General features: G+C 42.7%; 1 protein-coding gene across 2 annotated transcripts in view; it reads right to left on the bottom strand.

The window, feature by feature from the left end:
• GLRA3 (glycine receptor alpha 3) overlaps positions 1-16,299 on the bottom strand; it is a 212,274-nt gene that overhangs the window by 39,161 nt on the left and 156,814 nt on the right. The window lies entirely within an intron of this gene.

The raw sequence follows: 16,299 nt of genomic DNA, 5'->3' as shown, positions 1-16,299 counted from the left end.
AAATGTTAAGACAGATTGTAATCCTTTATCAACTCAAATTGATAAAAGTCCAATGAAGATTTTGTAAATCAAGGAAGCATGTTCATCTGCTATAAAATGAAGCACGGGATGGCGAGTGACGGGATGGCGATGTGACGGGAAGTTGGCCTATTTAAAAATAGGCCAATGACCAATACAGGTTAAAAGCCGAAATATAAATGAAGAATAATATTTTACAAAAATCCATTAGAAATCCTGGGATTCATGTCCTCATGCAATAAATAAATAAAATAAAAGGTACAGAGAGGGTGTGTGTCTTTTACAAATACTTATTATTTGACCTCTTTATAAATGTTTCTTCTAAATGCTATTACCAATGGAGTCGGTAATATGATCGCAAAATTCGCTGATACTTAGAAGATATATAATATATCTATATGATGTAGACCTCCAAGTCAAAGGACTTCGATACTCAGTTGCATGGTATGCATTCAATTGAAAAGCAGCTGTGAGTAAAACTGATTATCATTTGAAGCATGTCATTTATTGCCAGAAGAAATATCCCAAATTCAAAGTCATTGAACTGACAAGAAACAACTGCTGTGTCAAAATGTATTTCACCAAATTTAATTTATTCATTTAAGATGCATCTTTAAAATGCAGATTTCCTTCTACGGTCATCAATGTTACATTTTTTAAAGTTTAAGTTTGAAAACATTCAAATACTATTTTATTTAAGTTGTAGTACAAGAGTTGCAGTACAAGACATGTGGGAATTTCATATAATCCAAGTGCTAAACTTATAATGAATTAATATATAATGTATGTATGCAGATCAATTGATACCAAACAAGAATATTGGATCAGTGTTATATAGTTGTCAAAACAACACAGTGAATTCACTCAACCTCTGGGCATGGAGAAAGAGCTGTTATACATCTCTATAACAAAAACTAATACAATAATAAAAGAGAGAAATGTCTAAAATGCCATAGTGGCTCAATGGTACACAGGCTACCTAGAGGAGTCAATAAGAATAAATCATTGAATCATGGGTCTACATGGATGTCCTCTTCACTATTTCTCGTAATACAGTTTACTCTCCAATAGTCTGTGACTCTCATGCTCAATCAGTGATGATGGTATCTGGTTAATATGACTAGCATTTGGGTAGTAGGCACCAAACATACAGTATCTAGGCAGAGTGCGGAATGTGCACATTACCACTTACGCTGCCCTCATGACGTACCCTGTCCATCAGAAGGGCTGGCAGACCAAGGGCCCTGATGACATACAGGGTACATCATGAGTTTGTTTGCTTATTTTCTAGGGGTCGCATTCATCTCATCCGTTCACGTCTCTGGGAGCTGGTTGTGACTACAAGCAATGTCTTTCAGTACAGAAAGGGTTAAATAAGCCCAGTATAATTCAAACATTTCTTCAAATAAAGCGGTCTCAATTATAAGGAAAAAGCTGAAAGTAAATCATATAAAAGGAAACTCTGAAACATCAAACTTTCAGTCTAACTGTAATTTTAAGTGCTGGCTAAAAATAGTAACTTTATTCATTTACAACAGTATCTGCTGAAAATGTCTCTGTCTTCCATTAATCTCTACACTGTATAAACGACAAACTTCTGCACCGTTCATTAAAGTCTCCTCTGCATCGTCATATATCTAAACCCTCTCTCGTTAGACCCCTACTTACAGTACATTCGTGCCAAGGATTTTTCATCTTTGCACCTTTAACCTCTACAATTAGACCCCTACTTACATTTGTGCCAAGGATGTCTCATCTTTGCACCTTTAACCTCTACAACATTCACATCTTAAACCTTTTTCACTCATCTCTTCTCACCTACAGTATGGCTCTCTCTTATACGCAAAATTCTTCAGCCAAATTCTCGTTCTATTTTTACATTTGGAAAATTTCCCTCTAGAAAGAAGCACCTTATTAAATGATTTACTCCTGCACTATCGACTCCATGTGCCGTTGACCTCCCTGACCTGCACTTTTAATAAATGCACTTTTACTTTTACTGCAAGTCTCAAAATATAACACTTGGGCTCAAATCCACAGAGGTCTGTTCTTGACTTAAGTATCTTCAAACTAATGCATTGATAAGTGCTGTTTTCAGAAGGAAATGGCATTGCTTTAACTATAAAATGTGTTATTGCTAACGATATGCAACAGAGGTATTCCCTCTAACACAGAGCTCCATTATAGTTAATACAGGAATGTAAGGAGACTTTAGTTGTGGGAGAGAGTAATTTAAATACACTTAGCATATCCCAGATATCTCTGCTGTGTTCCTTTTTGTGCACAGGTGTCTCTCCATATTTTGTCTAACCGTTTGTTTGGGGAGGTATATCATTAACTTGGGATTTTAACAAAGAAAAGTCTCTCCTGCTCTCGCTCGATCACATTTATCACAGATCTCTTAGCAACAGAGGTTAACACCACGTAAACCTGGAGGATTTATCTAACATAAAATAAAATGATATCTTAGCGGGGGCATCTTCACCTCCTAGGGCCCTCTCCCCATGGCTGGGATTTATCAGTCAGTAACTGACTGAGGTGGTTGTTGGGAATATTACTGTAGCTTCCCCTGGAGAGCGCAAGGCTTAGCAGCAGCAGCTGATTCCCTGCAATTCAGTGAGATTTTGGTGCATAGGCAGTATAAATACAAGGCTACTTATATAATTGTTCCCGAGGATAGAAGAAACGTAGCTATCTGTTAAATAGAAATGGGTGAACCTGTCGAAATCCGTTCCACGGTTTTTCCCGGGTTTTTTTTTTTTTTTTTAATAACTTAAATTTTTATTGAGTTTTACAGATATATTGTACAACAGAACAAGACATATAAAATGTAGTATGTCTACCAGAGATATAAACTTATAACATATATTGGGTGAGTCCACCTTCTATTGTCTAATAGCTTAACTGAACAAGTTTTTGAGTTTCGCTGAAAATTTAACAAATACACGCCCAAATAAGCCAAAAAACACAAAAACAAAACAAAAAAAACAAAAAAAAATAAAAAACACAAAAAAAAAACAAAAAAAAAGGGTGGAGGGGGGGGGGAAGGAAGAAGGTGGGGGGGGGGTGGTAGGATAGACAGTGTCTGTGGTATTGCTCCTCATTTGTCGCATGGAACGTTCCAGTCCGTGGTCTAGCTTGATGTAGACGAGTCCTCCCTAATGTCCCTGTGGTATCTCAATGGTGCTATAGGGCAATGTCCTGTGTCTCTAGATTGGAGATAGTTACTCCCTTCCCAAGGAGAACGCATCTGTTTCTATCATAGCCAAATTGATTCTCTCTCAACCCCCAGGATATCCGTCTGGGCCAGCCAAGGCATCCAGACTTTTAGATAATTGGTGCCAGTGTCATTAACTAAACTCGTTAACTTCTCCATCTGGCATATAAACCACATTCGATTCCGAATCTTTGGGATATTTGGGATGTCGGGGCGTTTCCATAATGCTGCGATCTCGCACCGCGTGGCTAGTGCAAAATGTGCAATTAGTTTATTACTTGCTTTGGTGAGGCCCGTTAATGGTCTGTTCAGAAGGAACAGCCATGGGTCCAGTGGTATTTCAAGATCGAAAATCTTCTGGATCCGATTCCTAATTGATTCCCACAGTGGGGAGATCCGCGGGCAGGACCACAGCATATGTAACAGGTCTGCCGTTCCCCCGCACTGTCTTGGGCACAGCGGGGAGGAACCCGGCACAAACCTTGATAATTTCAGTGGGGTGAAATACCATCGCATAAGGACTTTATATGCGTTCTCCTTAAGAGTGGAGCAGATGGAACTCTTTGCCGTGGCTAAAAAGATAGCCTTCCACTCCTCATCCTCAAGGGTCTCTCCTAGATCTGTTTCCCATTGGGACCTGAAGGAGGGCATTTGTTGTCCCTGTGCAGCAGAACTAACTACCTCTCCATATAACTGTGAGATAAGTCCCTTAGTATCTGTTTCTGCCAGACAGAGCTTTTCGAAGGAAGTTAATGGGGGAAATGGAGCAAATTTATTGTAGAACGCTCTAACCTGGAGATATCTAAAGAATTCTGAGTGGGGCATATCTTTTTCCAGTCTAATGTGATCGAATGTTTTGATCCTCCGATTATAACCCTCCAGGTCTTTAATACATTTATAGCCTTTTTGTTTCCAAATTGAGGTATTACTACCTAATAGGCCAGGAGCGAATAGAGGATTGTTCCATAAGGGGGTCATCATGATATTGTGTTGACGTGAGGGAATGCCGCAACTTATTTGCCTCCCAGACTGCCAGTGACTTGGTCATCGAGGAAAGCGGCGTGGCAGCGGATTTTCGCACTGTTTTGGGCATCCAAATCAAGCTGCGAAGTTCCAATGGGGAGCAAGCAGCGCTTTCGAGCTCCACCCAGCATTTCGAATTTGGGTAGGATTGCCATTGAACAATTTGGCTTAATTGTGCCGCTTTGTAGTATGATAACAGACAGGGCACCGCCAGCCCGCCCGCCAGAACAGGTCTTTTCATATTCAATTTATTTACTCTCTGTTTTTTCCCTCCCCATATAAAGTTAGATATCTCAGACTGAAGTGAGAGTACATCCTTCAATCTGAGAGGTACAGGCAGCGTTTGGAAGAGGTAAAGGATACGGGGGAGTAAATTCATTTTAACGCTATGTATCCAACCTATCTAGGAGATTCTCTGGGAGGTCCATCTATATAGATCAGATTTTAGAGTCCGGATCAGATTGGGGTAATTTGCTTTATAAATGCTAGTAAAATCCTTAGTGATATGGACTCCCAGGTATTTAATACTCTTCTTTTGGCAATAAAATTTGAAATTCAGTTGAAGTAATTTCTCAGTATGTCTAGGGAGATTGATGTTGAGAGCCTCATATTTAGACTGGTTGATTTTGAACCCTGAGATCTTTGAGAATCTATCTAACAGGTCAAAAAGATTTGGCAGGGAGGTGAGGGGTTTTGTAATAATGAAGAGGATGTCATCTGCATATAGGGCCGCTTTGTGAGATTGTGCATAAGCGCTCAACCCTGAGATGTCTGGGTTGCCTCTGATTTGTGCTGCCAGTGGTTCAATACATAGGGCGAATAATAGGGGCAAAAGTGGGCAGCCCTGTCTCGTGCCACTCTTTATCGGAAATGGTCGAGAGGGGTAGCCCTGATGTTTGACCCTGGCGGTAGGGCCTGAGTAAAGCGCCAGAATCGCCTCACTCACCTGATCTCCAAAGCCGAATGCCGCAAGCGTCTCTTTCAGATAAGGCCAGTCTATCCTATCAAAAGCTTTTTCTGCATCCAGACTTAGTACCATACTTTGGGTGTTTGTTTTATTAGCCAATTCTATCAGATCAATAAATCGTCAGGTATTATCCGCTGCCTGCCTGCCTTTAATAAATCCAACTTGATCTGGGTGTATAAGTCTGGGTAGGATATGACAAAGTCTATTGGCCAGTAATTTGGCGTAAAATTTAATGTCTGTATTAATTAGTGAAATTGGCCTGTAGCTTTTACAGTCCAGTGGATCCTTACCAGGCTTATAGATTAGAGATATGAACGCCTGCAGCATTTCTCTGGGGATGGGAGCTCCCGCTAAAATTGCGTTAAACACTTGGAGCAGCCTCGGGGCGATCAGTTTGACAAATTTTTTGTAATATAACCCCGAAAAGCCATCCGGCCCAGGGGCCTTTGATGGTTTCAGCTCTTTGATTGCCTGTGAAAGCTTCTCGATAGAGAAATCTGCCCCGAGGGCCTCTCTATCAGTAGCTGTCAATCTCCTTAGATTTGAGCTGGCCAGGAAATCTCGCAGAGCCCCGCTCGTTATAGGATTATGGGCCACCTTCTCCCCATTATATAAAGATTCATAGAATGAGCCAAATTCTTCAACTATTTTCATCGGGTTGGCTGAGGTGGACCCGGATTTTAGGCGTATGGCTGGGATGTTATATTTTGACTGCCTGCTTTTTAGCATACGTGCCAGCATTGTGTCCGGTCTGTTTGCCTTCTCGTAAAATTTCCTCTTTGACCAACTCAGTGAATTCTCAGCTCTTGTAGTCAAAAGCAGATTCAACTCAATTTTGGTGTTCTTAATTTCTTGAAGGGATTGAGGGTCTGGGCTATTTTTGTGTTTTAAGGAGAGTGAATGTAATTTAGATTGGAGTGTGATAATTTTGGCTTCCCTTTCTCTTTTTCATTTGGCCGTGAGATTAATTAGCGTGCCTCGCAATGTTGCTTTATGAGCTTCCCATAATGTGAGGGGGGAGTTGACTGATCCTAGATTGAGATGGAAATTTTTTTGATTTCACTGCCAATAGCCTCACATATCGAAGGGATTTTTAGGATAGATTCATTGAGTTTCCAATTAGCTCCTGGTCTAATGGCCTGAATATTATTGCACCTTAGCTCTATCGGTGCATGGTCCGACCATGAAATATCATGGATCCCGGCTAGGGAGACCATAGGAACCAGTTGACATGAGATAAAAAAGTAATCAATTCTGCTGTATGAGCCATGAAGATGGGAGTAGAATGTGTAATCTCTGTCCGTCTGGTGTAACTCTCTCCAAATATGATGATTATGATTAGCTTTGAGGCCCCTACGGAGAGAGATCCCGGCTCCCTTATTATCTGCACCTGTCCCTCCTGACCTATCCATATGTGGTTGCATGACCATATTGACATCTCCCGCGAGCAGAACGTTCCCCTTAGCTGTGTGATTTAGGATCATAAAGAAATGATCGAAGAAGGACGCATCCTGCTCGCAAGGGGCATAGACCGAGGCCAAGGTGATATATTTGCCTCGAATTGTGCCAGTAATAATTATGTATCTGGCATCTGTGTCACGTTTGGTGGATTGTAATATGAACTGGGTCTTATTTCTAACCAATATGGCCACCCCCTGCTTTTTTACGGAGGCCGAGGATAGATAAACCTGGGAGAACTCTTTATCTAGGAATCTAGGGGTGTTTTGCGTCTCCTGTAGTAATAAGATATCTACATGCTTTCGTTTATAATCTGAGAATGCTATCTTCCTTTTGGTGGGATTGTTGAAGCCCTTAACATTGTGGGATATCAATGTTAAATCCATAATTTAGTGTTTGTGTGTAGCAGTAGCTTAACATTTGACCACTCACCCGAGAAGTCCTCGTTAGAACCGATACTGACCATGCCTGGGCCGTGTACCTGAACGATAACCCCACTTTTGCATTCAGATAGGTACCTCCAGCTGTGTGGGGAGGGAGGGGGATGGTGGTGGAGGCGGTGGGGGTAGGGAGGTAAGACAGAACATAGGGAAGTACAAGAGGGAGAAAACTTATATTACACCAAAGAAACAAATCAAACATAAAAACACAAAAAATGAAATGAAATAAGAGCCCCACTCGGGGGCTCCCGAGTGCGGCTCTTCTGCCCGAGGGAGTATGCAGCTCACCGAGCGATCTCTTTCCACTGGAATCTGCCCTCCCTGGGACCTGTATGCGATCCCCTGTTTTCGGGGACCGACATGAGAAACACATGCGCGCCGACATGGGTAAATCCACCGGCGCCTGTTTGTATGTATCCGCAACAGCAAACCTTCTGCACGGCTGAACATTGGTAATTTGGACTAACACAAAATCAACGTTAGAGAACTTTCCTCCGTTGCTTGAGAGCAACTCCTGGAGGTAACATGATAAACATTATAAACCGTTTAAACTATGTGAACAATTAACAAAAGTAATATGAACTAACTTTGACCTGGCTAAGAATCTAAGGATACCCGACTCTATGCTTAACGCTATTTTCCCTCGCATCTATTGCTCTGAGTGCGCTGATGGTGAAGATCCATAAGAGGATATTCAATCCCAGTGCCTAATAAGTAATTCACGAGAGGGAGGCGTGATTAGCTTTCCTTATCACTAAACTGTCTATCTATGTTGTGTCCGTAGCTGCTGTTGGGATAGTGAGGTGGATGTGTGATATTGGAGAAGTGGTTTTATTACTACCTCGCATACCCTGGAGATATCAGGGCTAATTTTAATCTTTCTGCCTTTACCTTACCCCCCTCGCTCCTAAATCCCCCCCTCAATCTCCCCCCGTCTACCCTCTCCCTTCTATTCCCTCATCCTCTCTTTTCTTAATTTTGACCCCTATCTTTCTCCCACCCCTCCCCCCTCCAATGCCCTCTCCCCCTCCCCTCTCTTATGCCCTCTCCCACTCCCCTCTCTTCCATATCCCGCTGCTCCCTTTACCCGGCCCTCCTCATTGCCCAGAGGTTATCAGGGGGCCATCTTGGGGCGGCCGGGGCCTTTGTAGGGCTGCGCCGACCCCCCCATGACACATGAGGGGTGTCACAGCCATCTCCTCATGCGCGAGTGATGGATCCCCTCCGTCTGCCGCCATGTCTGCTCTGGGGCTGCGCGCTGCGTTGCGTTGCTCTGGGGCTGCGTTGCATTGGCCTTTCCCTGGCGCTTCCTGCGCTCCGTTCCTTCCGGCACGTGACATCATCGGCAGGCGCCGCCGCCTCCCCCAGAGCCTGAGTCCAGGTCTCACGAGACAACGGAGCACCCCGCCGACGTCATCGGCAGGCGCCACCGCCTCCCCCAGAGCCTGAGTCCAGGTCTCGCGAGACGATGGAGCACCCCGCCGACGTCATCGGCAGGCGCCACCGCCTCCCCCAGAGCCTGAGTCCAGGTCTCGCGAGACGACGGAGCACCTCGCCGATGTCATCAGTATAGCCCGCGAAGGGCAGAGGGACTCCCGCGCTCCGCGAGGAAGGAGTAAGGCAAGATGGCCACCGTTCCGGATTTGCATGTGGGTCGTGGGAGAAGACATTGAGGTATTTATCATCCACCAGGGCTCAGCGGGGGAGGATTATATCGGCCAGGTAGTTCTCATCCTCTCCTTTTAGAAATCATAGTCCAGGTCGTTTAGGTATTGGTGAATGACAGAATCCTCTCGGGGGAGCTGGCAGCCGATTCTGCAGCCTGAATCTCCATATGAGTGGTACCAGCTCTGTTCCATGTGAGGGCTGGGGCGCCATCTTTAGCTGCTGTTAGCCTAGGGGGGCTTAGGGAGGGCTCCGAAGCCCCTACCCATTTGAGGAAATCATCTCCGCCGTCTGCATTTTTGAGGGTGTGAGCTACACCATTTTTTATTACAAGCAGTGCACAGGGGAACAACCACCGGTAACGGATATTCTGGCCTCTTAGTGACTTAGTTACATGGGCTAGGGTGCGTCTTTTAGCTAGGGTAGCTGGGGACAGGTCCTGGAAAACTTTAAATTTGATCCGTTGGAACTCTATAACTTTGTTTTCCCTGGAGATTCTGCAGGTCTCCTCCTTGACCCTGTAATGATGGAAGTGCATCACTATGTCCCTGGGGGGTCTCCTTTTTGGGGTCTCCCTTTAAGCGCTCGGTGACATCTGTCTAAAATAAGATCCCCTGCAGACTTATGTGGAAAGAGATGTTCCAGCCAGCTCGTTGAGAAAGCTTCAGGGTCAGTGACAGATTCAGGTACTCCCCGCAGTCTGATATTGCACCTCCGATCTCTGTTCTCCCCATCCTCTATTTTGTCCTCTAGGGTTCTGACTTGATCCATTAGTGTGTTCACTTGTTTGTGGGTGTTTGTCAGAGCCCCTGCAGTCTCGTCTGACCTGGATTCCAGGGCTGCAGTCCTCTCACCCAGCTCATCCACGTCCTATCTCAAAGCCCAATGCTCCGATTTAAAGAATTTTTTCATATTGGAACAAAATTCCTTCATGTCTTTGCGCCGCATGATGTCGTGATCCTCTGGTTCAGGCTCGTCGTCCGCAGTCTCCATCTCTGGGTCTGAGCAAGGTGGTGGGGCCTGGATCCCTGCTTTGCCTGTCTTTGCTGGTTCTTTACTTTTAAAGTAAGTGGTGATAGGTTGGGTCTTTTTCCGGAGAGCTTTGCTCGTTGCCATCCCTGTCTATTCAGAAACACACTCGTCGGGAAATAAGTAGTGATCGCCCGCTGTTGCTGCTATATTTTGAACTAAAGGCGCCGGTGGGAAGGGAGCTCTGCCACTAAGCTTCCATTCACCTTCCCGTCACCATGTGATCTCCCCCCGGCTTTTTGTTTGACGTCAAATCTGCGCAATAAATGAAATCCGCAGGTGGATTGTGCCCTCCTTAGTCCATGCAGAATCCTCAGAATCCACAGGTGGATTCAAGGCATGAGGTATCTGCGTAATACACGGTCGGAACAAACGGCATACGTTTCACGTATTAAACAGCGTCCGGAACCTGTTTTTCACACACTTTTTGGTGAGGGAAGGGAGAGGGTGTGTGGGATTGGGTGGTGAGGGAAAGGAGAAAAAGAAAAAGATAAAAATAAATTAGAAATAGAGAGCGGGTTTTATTTTTGCTTTGTTTTTTTATTATGAGTGTTAGCAGTCAGGGCAGGAGGTTCTCTGCTAGTGTCCCTCCCTTGAGACTGACAAGGAATTTTTTTCTTTCAGGTTCAGTTGGCAGCAAGGGCAGCAGTTGATATACAGTACTGTACCAGTCGATTTTTTTTGTGTCACTCGTAGCAGTAGCTGTAGTACTGTGGCAGTAGCAACCTCGGTTGTGTGCATAGCTCATGAGCCTGCTGCTCTCACAGCTGTTTAGCCTGTGTCAGAGGAATAGGTTATGTTTAAAAGTAGCTCTGAATAAGAAGAAGGTAGGTCTGAAAATTTGGAGGCTATTGCCTATTTTGTTGGAGAAGCAGTTTCTGCCAGGCCCTCCTATTTCTTCTGTGTCAGTGACCTCAGATGATTCTGTCTATAGTGATAGAAATGAACAAACTTGCCTAAGCAAGAGAGAAAGAGTCCCTTTAGAAATAGCACGCACCCTAATGTAAAGAGTTGTGACTAAAACGTAAACTTTAATGGCGAATGATAAATAAAATGGATGGGCATACAAACAAAAATGCGTACAATACACCACACGTAACTAACATATAATGAAATCACGTCTAAAGTTCCAAGTCATGTGTCAAGTTTGCTAAGCAAGATGTTACATTGGTGTCTGTTGTAACTGTCTATTAATGTATGCAGGTTTAATCAGTGGTAATGGAATCCTATTGTTTTTTTCAGGAACAAATAGGAAAAAGAGAACCACGTTAACAACGAATAAAATAAACCAATAATTAACAAGTACACTGTAACTGCAATATGCAGTGCACAAAGTCAGGAAGGTAAAGGGAAGATGTTAAAAATGTAATAATCCAAATGGGTGGTTACCGTCCAGCCCGCCTGTGATTCCCACTGGAAGGAAGATAAACTCTAAATCGTCCCACTGGACTCGGCATGAGTAAACTCTACCCGTATATGATAGGGCAAAAGTGCCAGCAACAATACCACAATGTTCATTGTGACCTTCAAACACAGCTTCCTGGTCTTAAATAGCCAGATTAGCTAATGCCAGGAGCAGGTACGTCATTGTGGTCACTGTTCATTAGCCAGTAGTATTGCTAGAAAAAAGTTGTAGACAAGACCTCCATAGTGTGAGTTTCGATTCTTAGTCTGGGGACTTGGGGGTGGAGGGAAATGGAAGCAATGCAGCATCTGTTTGTATTCTGGTCTTCCTCTCTGGTATAGTAGTGCTTGGTCCAGGTCTGCTCTAATGTCAGAATCAGTGGGTTGCTGGTAGTCCCTATTCTGAAACTTTTGAGGGGTTTATTCAAAGCCCGAAAAGGACTCCGCCAAATCACTATTTGACCTTGATGCAGCATCAAGAAGTTTAATTTCATACTCCTCCATTGTGAGATAGATTTCCCACAATGGTTTTGTGAAATACTGACCTGCTTGGGCCCCCACTTGATTGTCGTTCCAATTTTGTTTTAACTGATCTCATTCATGATTAGTTTCTTCTCTCCTATGTTGAGAGAGACTTCTGAAATTCCACCCTGGCATTATTTACAGAAAAAATATTATCTAAAATATATTAACTGAAGAGTGGGAGTGGCTGGGTCAGTGTCATTCACACATATAACACTCAAAACAAGAGTATTTTTCACAGTGTAATAAACATTGATTATTGAGAAGTGAGAATACACAAATAAAAAGTTTTTTTCCTTGATCCATGCCTCACACCTGCGAGTTAATGAAAGATGAAACAGTAACTAGATCTAGGACATACAAATGTTAAATAAGTCAAAGCACTATGACAACAACCAACCTTGATGTTAGCTAATGGTGGCTGTTAGTGGGCATGCAGTGCCAGGTAACAATTCCACCCTATAGTAGATGTGATGTTATGGAACTGCATGGCATAGCACCGCAGTTTGGGTGCTGGTTTGTTTGGGCTCCTACTGTATGGTCAAAGTTAAATAGGATGCTCCTTTTAATCTTTTGCAATTAAATAACGATGAGGGACCGGTGGTGGCAGTGGTGGTACATTTTGGACACTGAAAAGTCACTCCGACAGTGGCAGTGAGATGACAAGGGATACTTTACTTAAATACAAAAATAAGGAAAAGATACGGTGGAGAGAAGCACGAAACAGATTGCATTTATAACACAGTACAATGAGATGGCCCCAAAAATCAAACAGATTCTAAATAAACATTGGCCTATTTTACTTAAAGATGAAGTGTTGGTGGATATTCTTCCCAAAAAAACAAATATAATATTCACCAAGGCCAATAATTTAAAATCCAAATTAGCCCCCAGCTGTCCTATTAAACAGCATAAACAGAAACAAATAGGGAGTCTAAGGGGTTTCTTTACTTGTGCCAAGTGTGTGGCCTGTTCCTTTGGCATAAATGCTAGACAATTTACATCTACAGTTACCTCTAAGAGTTACCCAGTTAAAACATTTATTAACTGCCATTCAACATTTGTCATTTATTTGCTGCAATGCCCTTGTGGCTTGCAATATGTTGGCAGAACTGGGAGGACTTTTCAGAGACGTATCTACGAGCATGTCTACAATATAAAAAAGGGACTGGTCACACACAGTGTCTCACACCATTTTCTTTTATGTCACAATAAGAGCCCCTTAGGTTTACGGTGTCAAGCCATTGAGGAGGTACAGGCGAACCCTCGAGGTGGGAGCAGACTCAATCATGCCAGTATGCGTGAAGCATACTGGATCTATGAATTGAAAACACTCTCACCAAAGGGGTTAAACATAGATTTTGAATTGAAGGCCTTTTTATAATTCATTCTTGTTCCTGTAAGCTTCACTCAATATTTATATTTTTAGACTTTTTAGTAACTTTTATATGTTTTTAATGTTTTAATGTTTAATGTTTTTTGTTGTGTTGGTTTGTGATGATTATGTATATATGTAGGTTAGCCAGGCTTTGTAGCTAGCTACTCTTATTCTGGCACTCATGTGGTTAATGATCACCATGTTTAATTGTTTAATTAATTTTTTGACCAATTAGAAACATGGACCATGGGTATTTAAACCACCCAAACTTAGGGGCAGAGACATCCCTTGAGAAAGTGCGCGCATGCGCATGAAACGCGTTGGGAATACTGATTTTAGAGTTGAAGATTGTGGTTCCTGGTATTAGCAGCCTAGTATCCTGAATTGTGCTGTGGGGGGACGAGAATCACGAAAGGACAAGATTTCGGCAGAAGGAGCAAAGAGGAAGGAGCGTGACGTCACGTCCGTTTGGTGGTACAACTCCTGTGATTCCTGCGGCCCGTGCGGCTTCACACTGCATCCCTGTCACGTGGGACGCCAGCAAGAAGACTCCGGTTGCCATCTTGGGATCACTAAAGACTGTGTCTTTATCCTCACTGCTTGAAAACTTTCTTACTGCGTGAGTAGGGCAACGATTTTACCCCCCACCCTTCGATTGAGGTCTGCATACCATAGAACCCTACAATTAGTTGTTAATAAATTGCTTTTCATTAATTTATAGTCTGGCTTGTGTTAATGTTAGTTTGTCTAGTGTGTCATGTTTGTACTGTGTTGTTAATGTTATATGTTCCATGGTTTTATATCTGCATTGACTGATATACTGCACCATAATATATTTTCTTTTATTTTCACATATTTCACCACCCCTTGGAGAGTTTCCACAATCCGGTTGATTATCCACTGACCATCCAAGGACATTAATTGGACCATCACCCATTTGGTTTGGACTTTATATTATAAACTTATTAGTCACTGTCACGCTTGGCGCCGGCATTCTTTTTTCGTTATGCCTTCCCACTGACTGTACTGTCAGTTATTGTCTGGCTGCCATTATTGTATTTTTGATTGTATTTCACGTGTGTCCCATCAGGGTTGTTATTGTTGTTATTTTTAGCGCTGTTTTGCACCGTCTTTCTTCTGCTAGTGAGATGACAGTGTTATTTGTTGACTGTCAAGTGCAGTGGACTGGACATAGTCCAGTTGATATAGTGTCAGCAGACTTATCTATGCCACTATGGACATTGTCAAGTCAGTCACTTTGCTCGCCATTCAAATCAATACTCAGTCATACTCACTGACAGCAGCTTTACTTCTCAGTCACTCTCAGTCATCATTCATCAGTATCGCTTCTTACTTTCACTAATATTCTTTCACTAGTCTAGAGAGAGAACTTGTGGTGGGCTCAATTGATGATGTATAAGCATAATAATTTAGTGGTGGTGGACCTAGAGCACACAATAGAACAATAAAACAGCAAGACTGTTGCCAAGAAGATTTAAGAAATCCACAACATAATGTAGTGATACTTTTCAAACAATGAGATAGTTGTCAATATGATTGTCAAAACCAGCAGGAAAACTGCATGAAATGATGAAGCATTTTTCATCATAAGAAAAAAAAAAGTTTATGACCTGGGGCCCTCCCACCTACCCATGCATTAATGAAAATGGAACAGTGGTGCAAGGGTGCATGGGTAACTTAATATCTTATTGATAACTCAAGGGTTTGTCCGATGGTAAAATTATTGAAATATCTGCTGTTTAGGTCGCAGGAAGGGAAGTTTTGTTTATTCATTAGAATTGAGCTACAGTATCCAGTTTCCAATGTTGGCAGTTTTTGGAAAAGATTTGTGTAGGCTGGATTTAAATGTAAAAAATAAATACATTTCAAATCCAATTTTTTTTCCGCATAAGGGCAGTCGAAAGAGGCTTCCAGGTTGGGGCTAGGGAAGGACACTATTAAGTGAATAGCGAGGTGGGAAACTGGATATTATGTCATATCTATTGGAATCTGGTGAGATTTGTGTTATTGTATATAAATTTACAGTTTGGATTATTGGTCAGTAATTCGTGCATTGGGCAGCTAAGAGAGTGGCAGAATGGCCGTAGGAATATGAGCGGAGTTTATCTGCAATGATTTAGGGTGAATGAAGAACATAGAATTAATTATAACATTTACAAGGGATTCATTTCAGTTAGTGGAGCTATTTCAGAATACAAATGTATTTGGTCAGATGTTGTTCCTAGATTAGCATGGGAGAGGAAATGGAATTGTAAAATCTTAAAGCGTTGCCAAAGAAAATGACATAAAGGAGTTTCTGGTTTGGTTAAGGGCTGGGGAGTTTGTTATAAGGCATGTTGATTTAGAGGGTTGAGGTAAAGGCTTTAATATGGATAATGGGGCTCATGATTTATCTGTCTGAGCTATGGTGTGCAGTGGGACTATACAGGACAGCATTGGAAAATCTCTATTATTTAGGCGGATTGCCTTGGTCAATTTGAGGGTTCTAATGTGTTGTGGAAACCTTTCCAGAGGTCTGGGTATGGAGCAAAAGGTAGATTGGTCCCCAATTTGGGTATGTGGGAGGAGCATTGTAGCATGGCTTTGAGTTAGCCTTATTCTAGTGGCCTCCAGAGGTTTGACTATGGTTCAAGGTAACCATAATCCCCTCTTGGTTTAAAGCAAGAGGGGGGATTGGTGTCGTTAGGGCTGGCAAGGTTTAGATGTTGCTAACATTTTTATGTTAGCATGTTTGTTGCTGATACTTCCTAATCTTTAACTGTAGTAGAATCACGCTTTTCTTCCTCTGTAGGTGGACTGTATGGCGACAGTCGCAGAGCGTTTACGCAAATAGCTTTCTCTCACCAGCCTTCCTTGGATAAACCTCTGTAGTGTTTCTGAAGTGTCAGAACGCTTTTTTGTCCAGGAGCAAGTCCAGTTCCTCAGTGAGACCTCTGTTTCGTGATTGCATCCTGCAATTCTCCTCTCAGGGTCAACATCTCTTCCTTGTGCTTGCTCTGAGTTTGCATCAGTGCATCCTTCATATGTTGGAGCTCTGCAGATTTCATCACCAGGTAACCATTGCTTGCGATTTCCACATATCTTTTTCCTGAGTGTACTGACTTTTGGGGATGGAGCAGCCTCTCTGCTTCTCCATCTCTTGCTCTAGTTTCTCAAC

Source organism: Ascaphus truei, chromosome 1, assembly GCF_040206685.1.
Source record: "Ascaphus truei isolate aAscTru1 chromosome 1, aAscTru1.hap1, whole genome shotgun sequence".
Lineage (NCBI taxonomy): Eukaryota > Metazoa > Chordata > Amphibia > Anura > Ascaphidae > Ascaphus > Ascaphus truei.
Note: the sequence above shows the minus strand (reverse complement) of the source record. Positions and strands in the feature narration are given on the sequence as shown.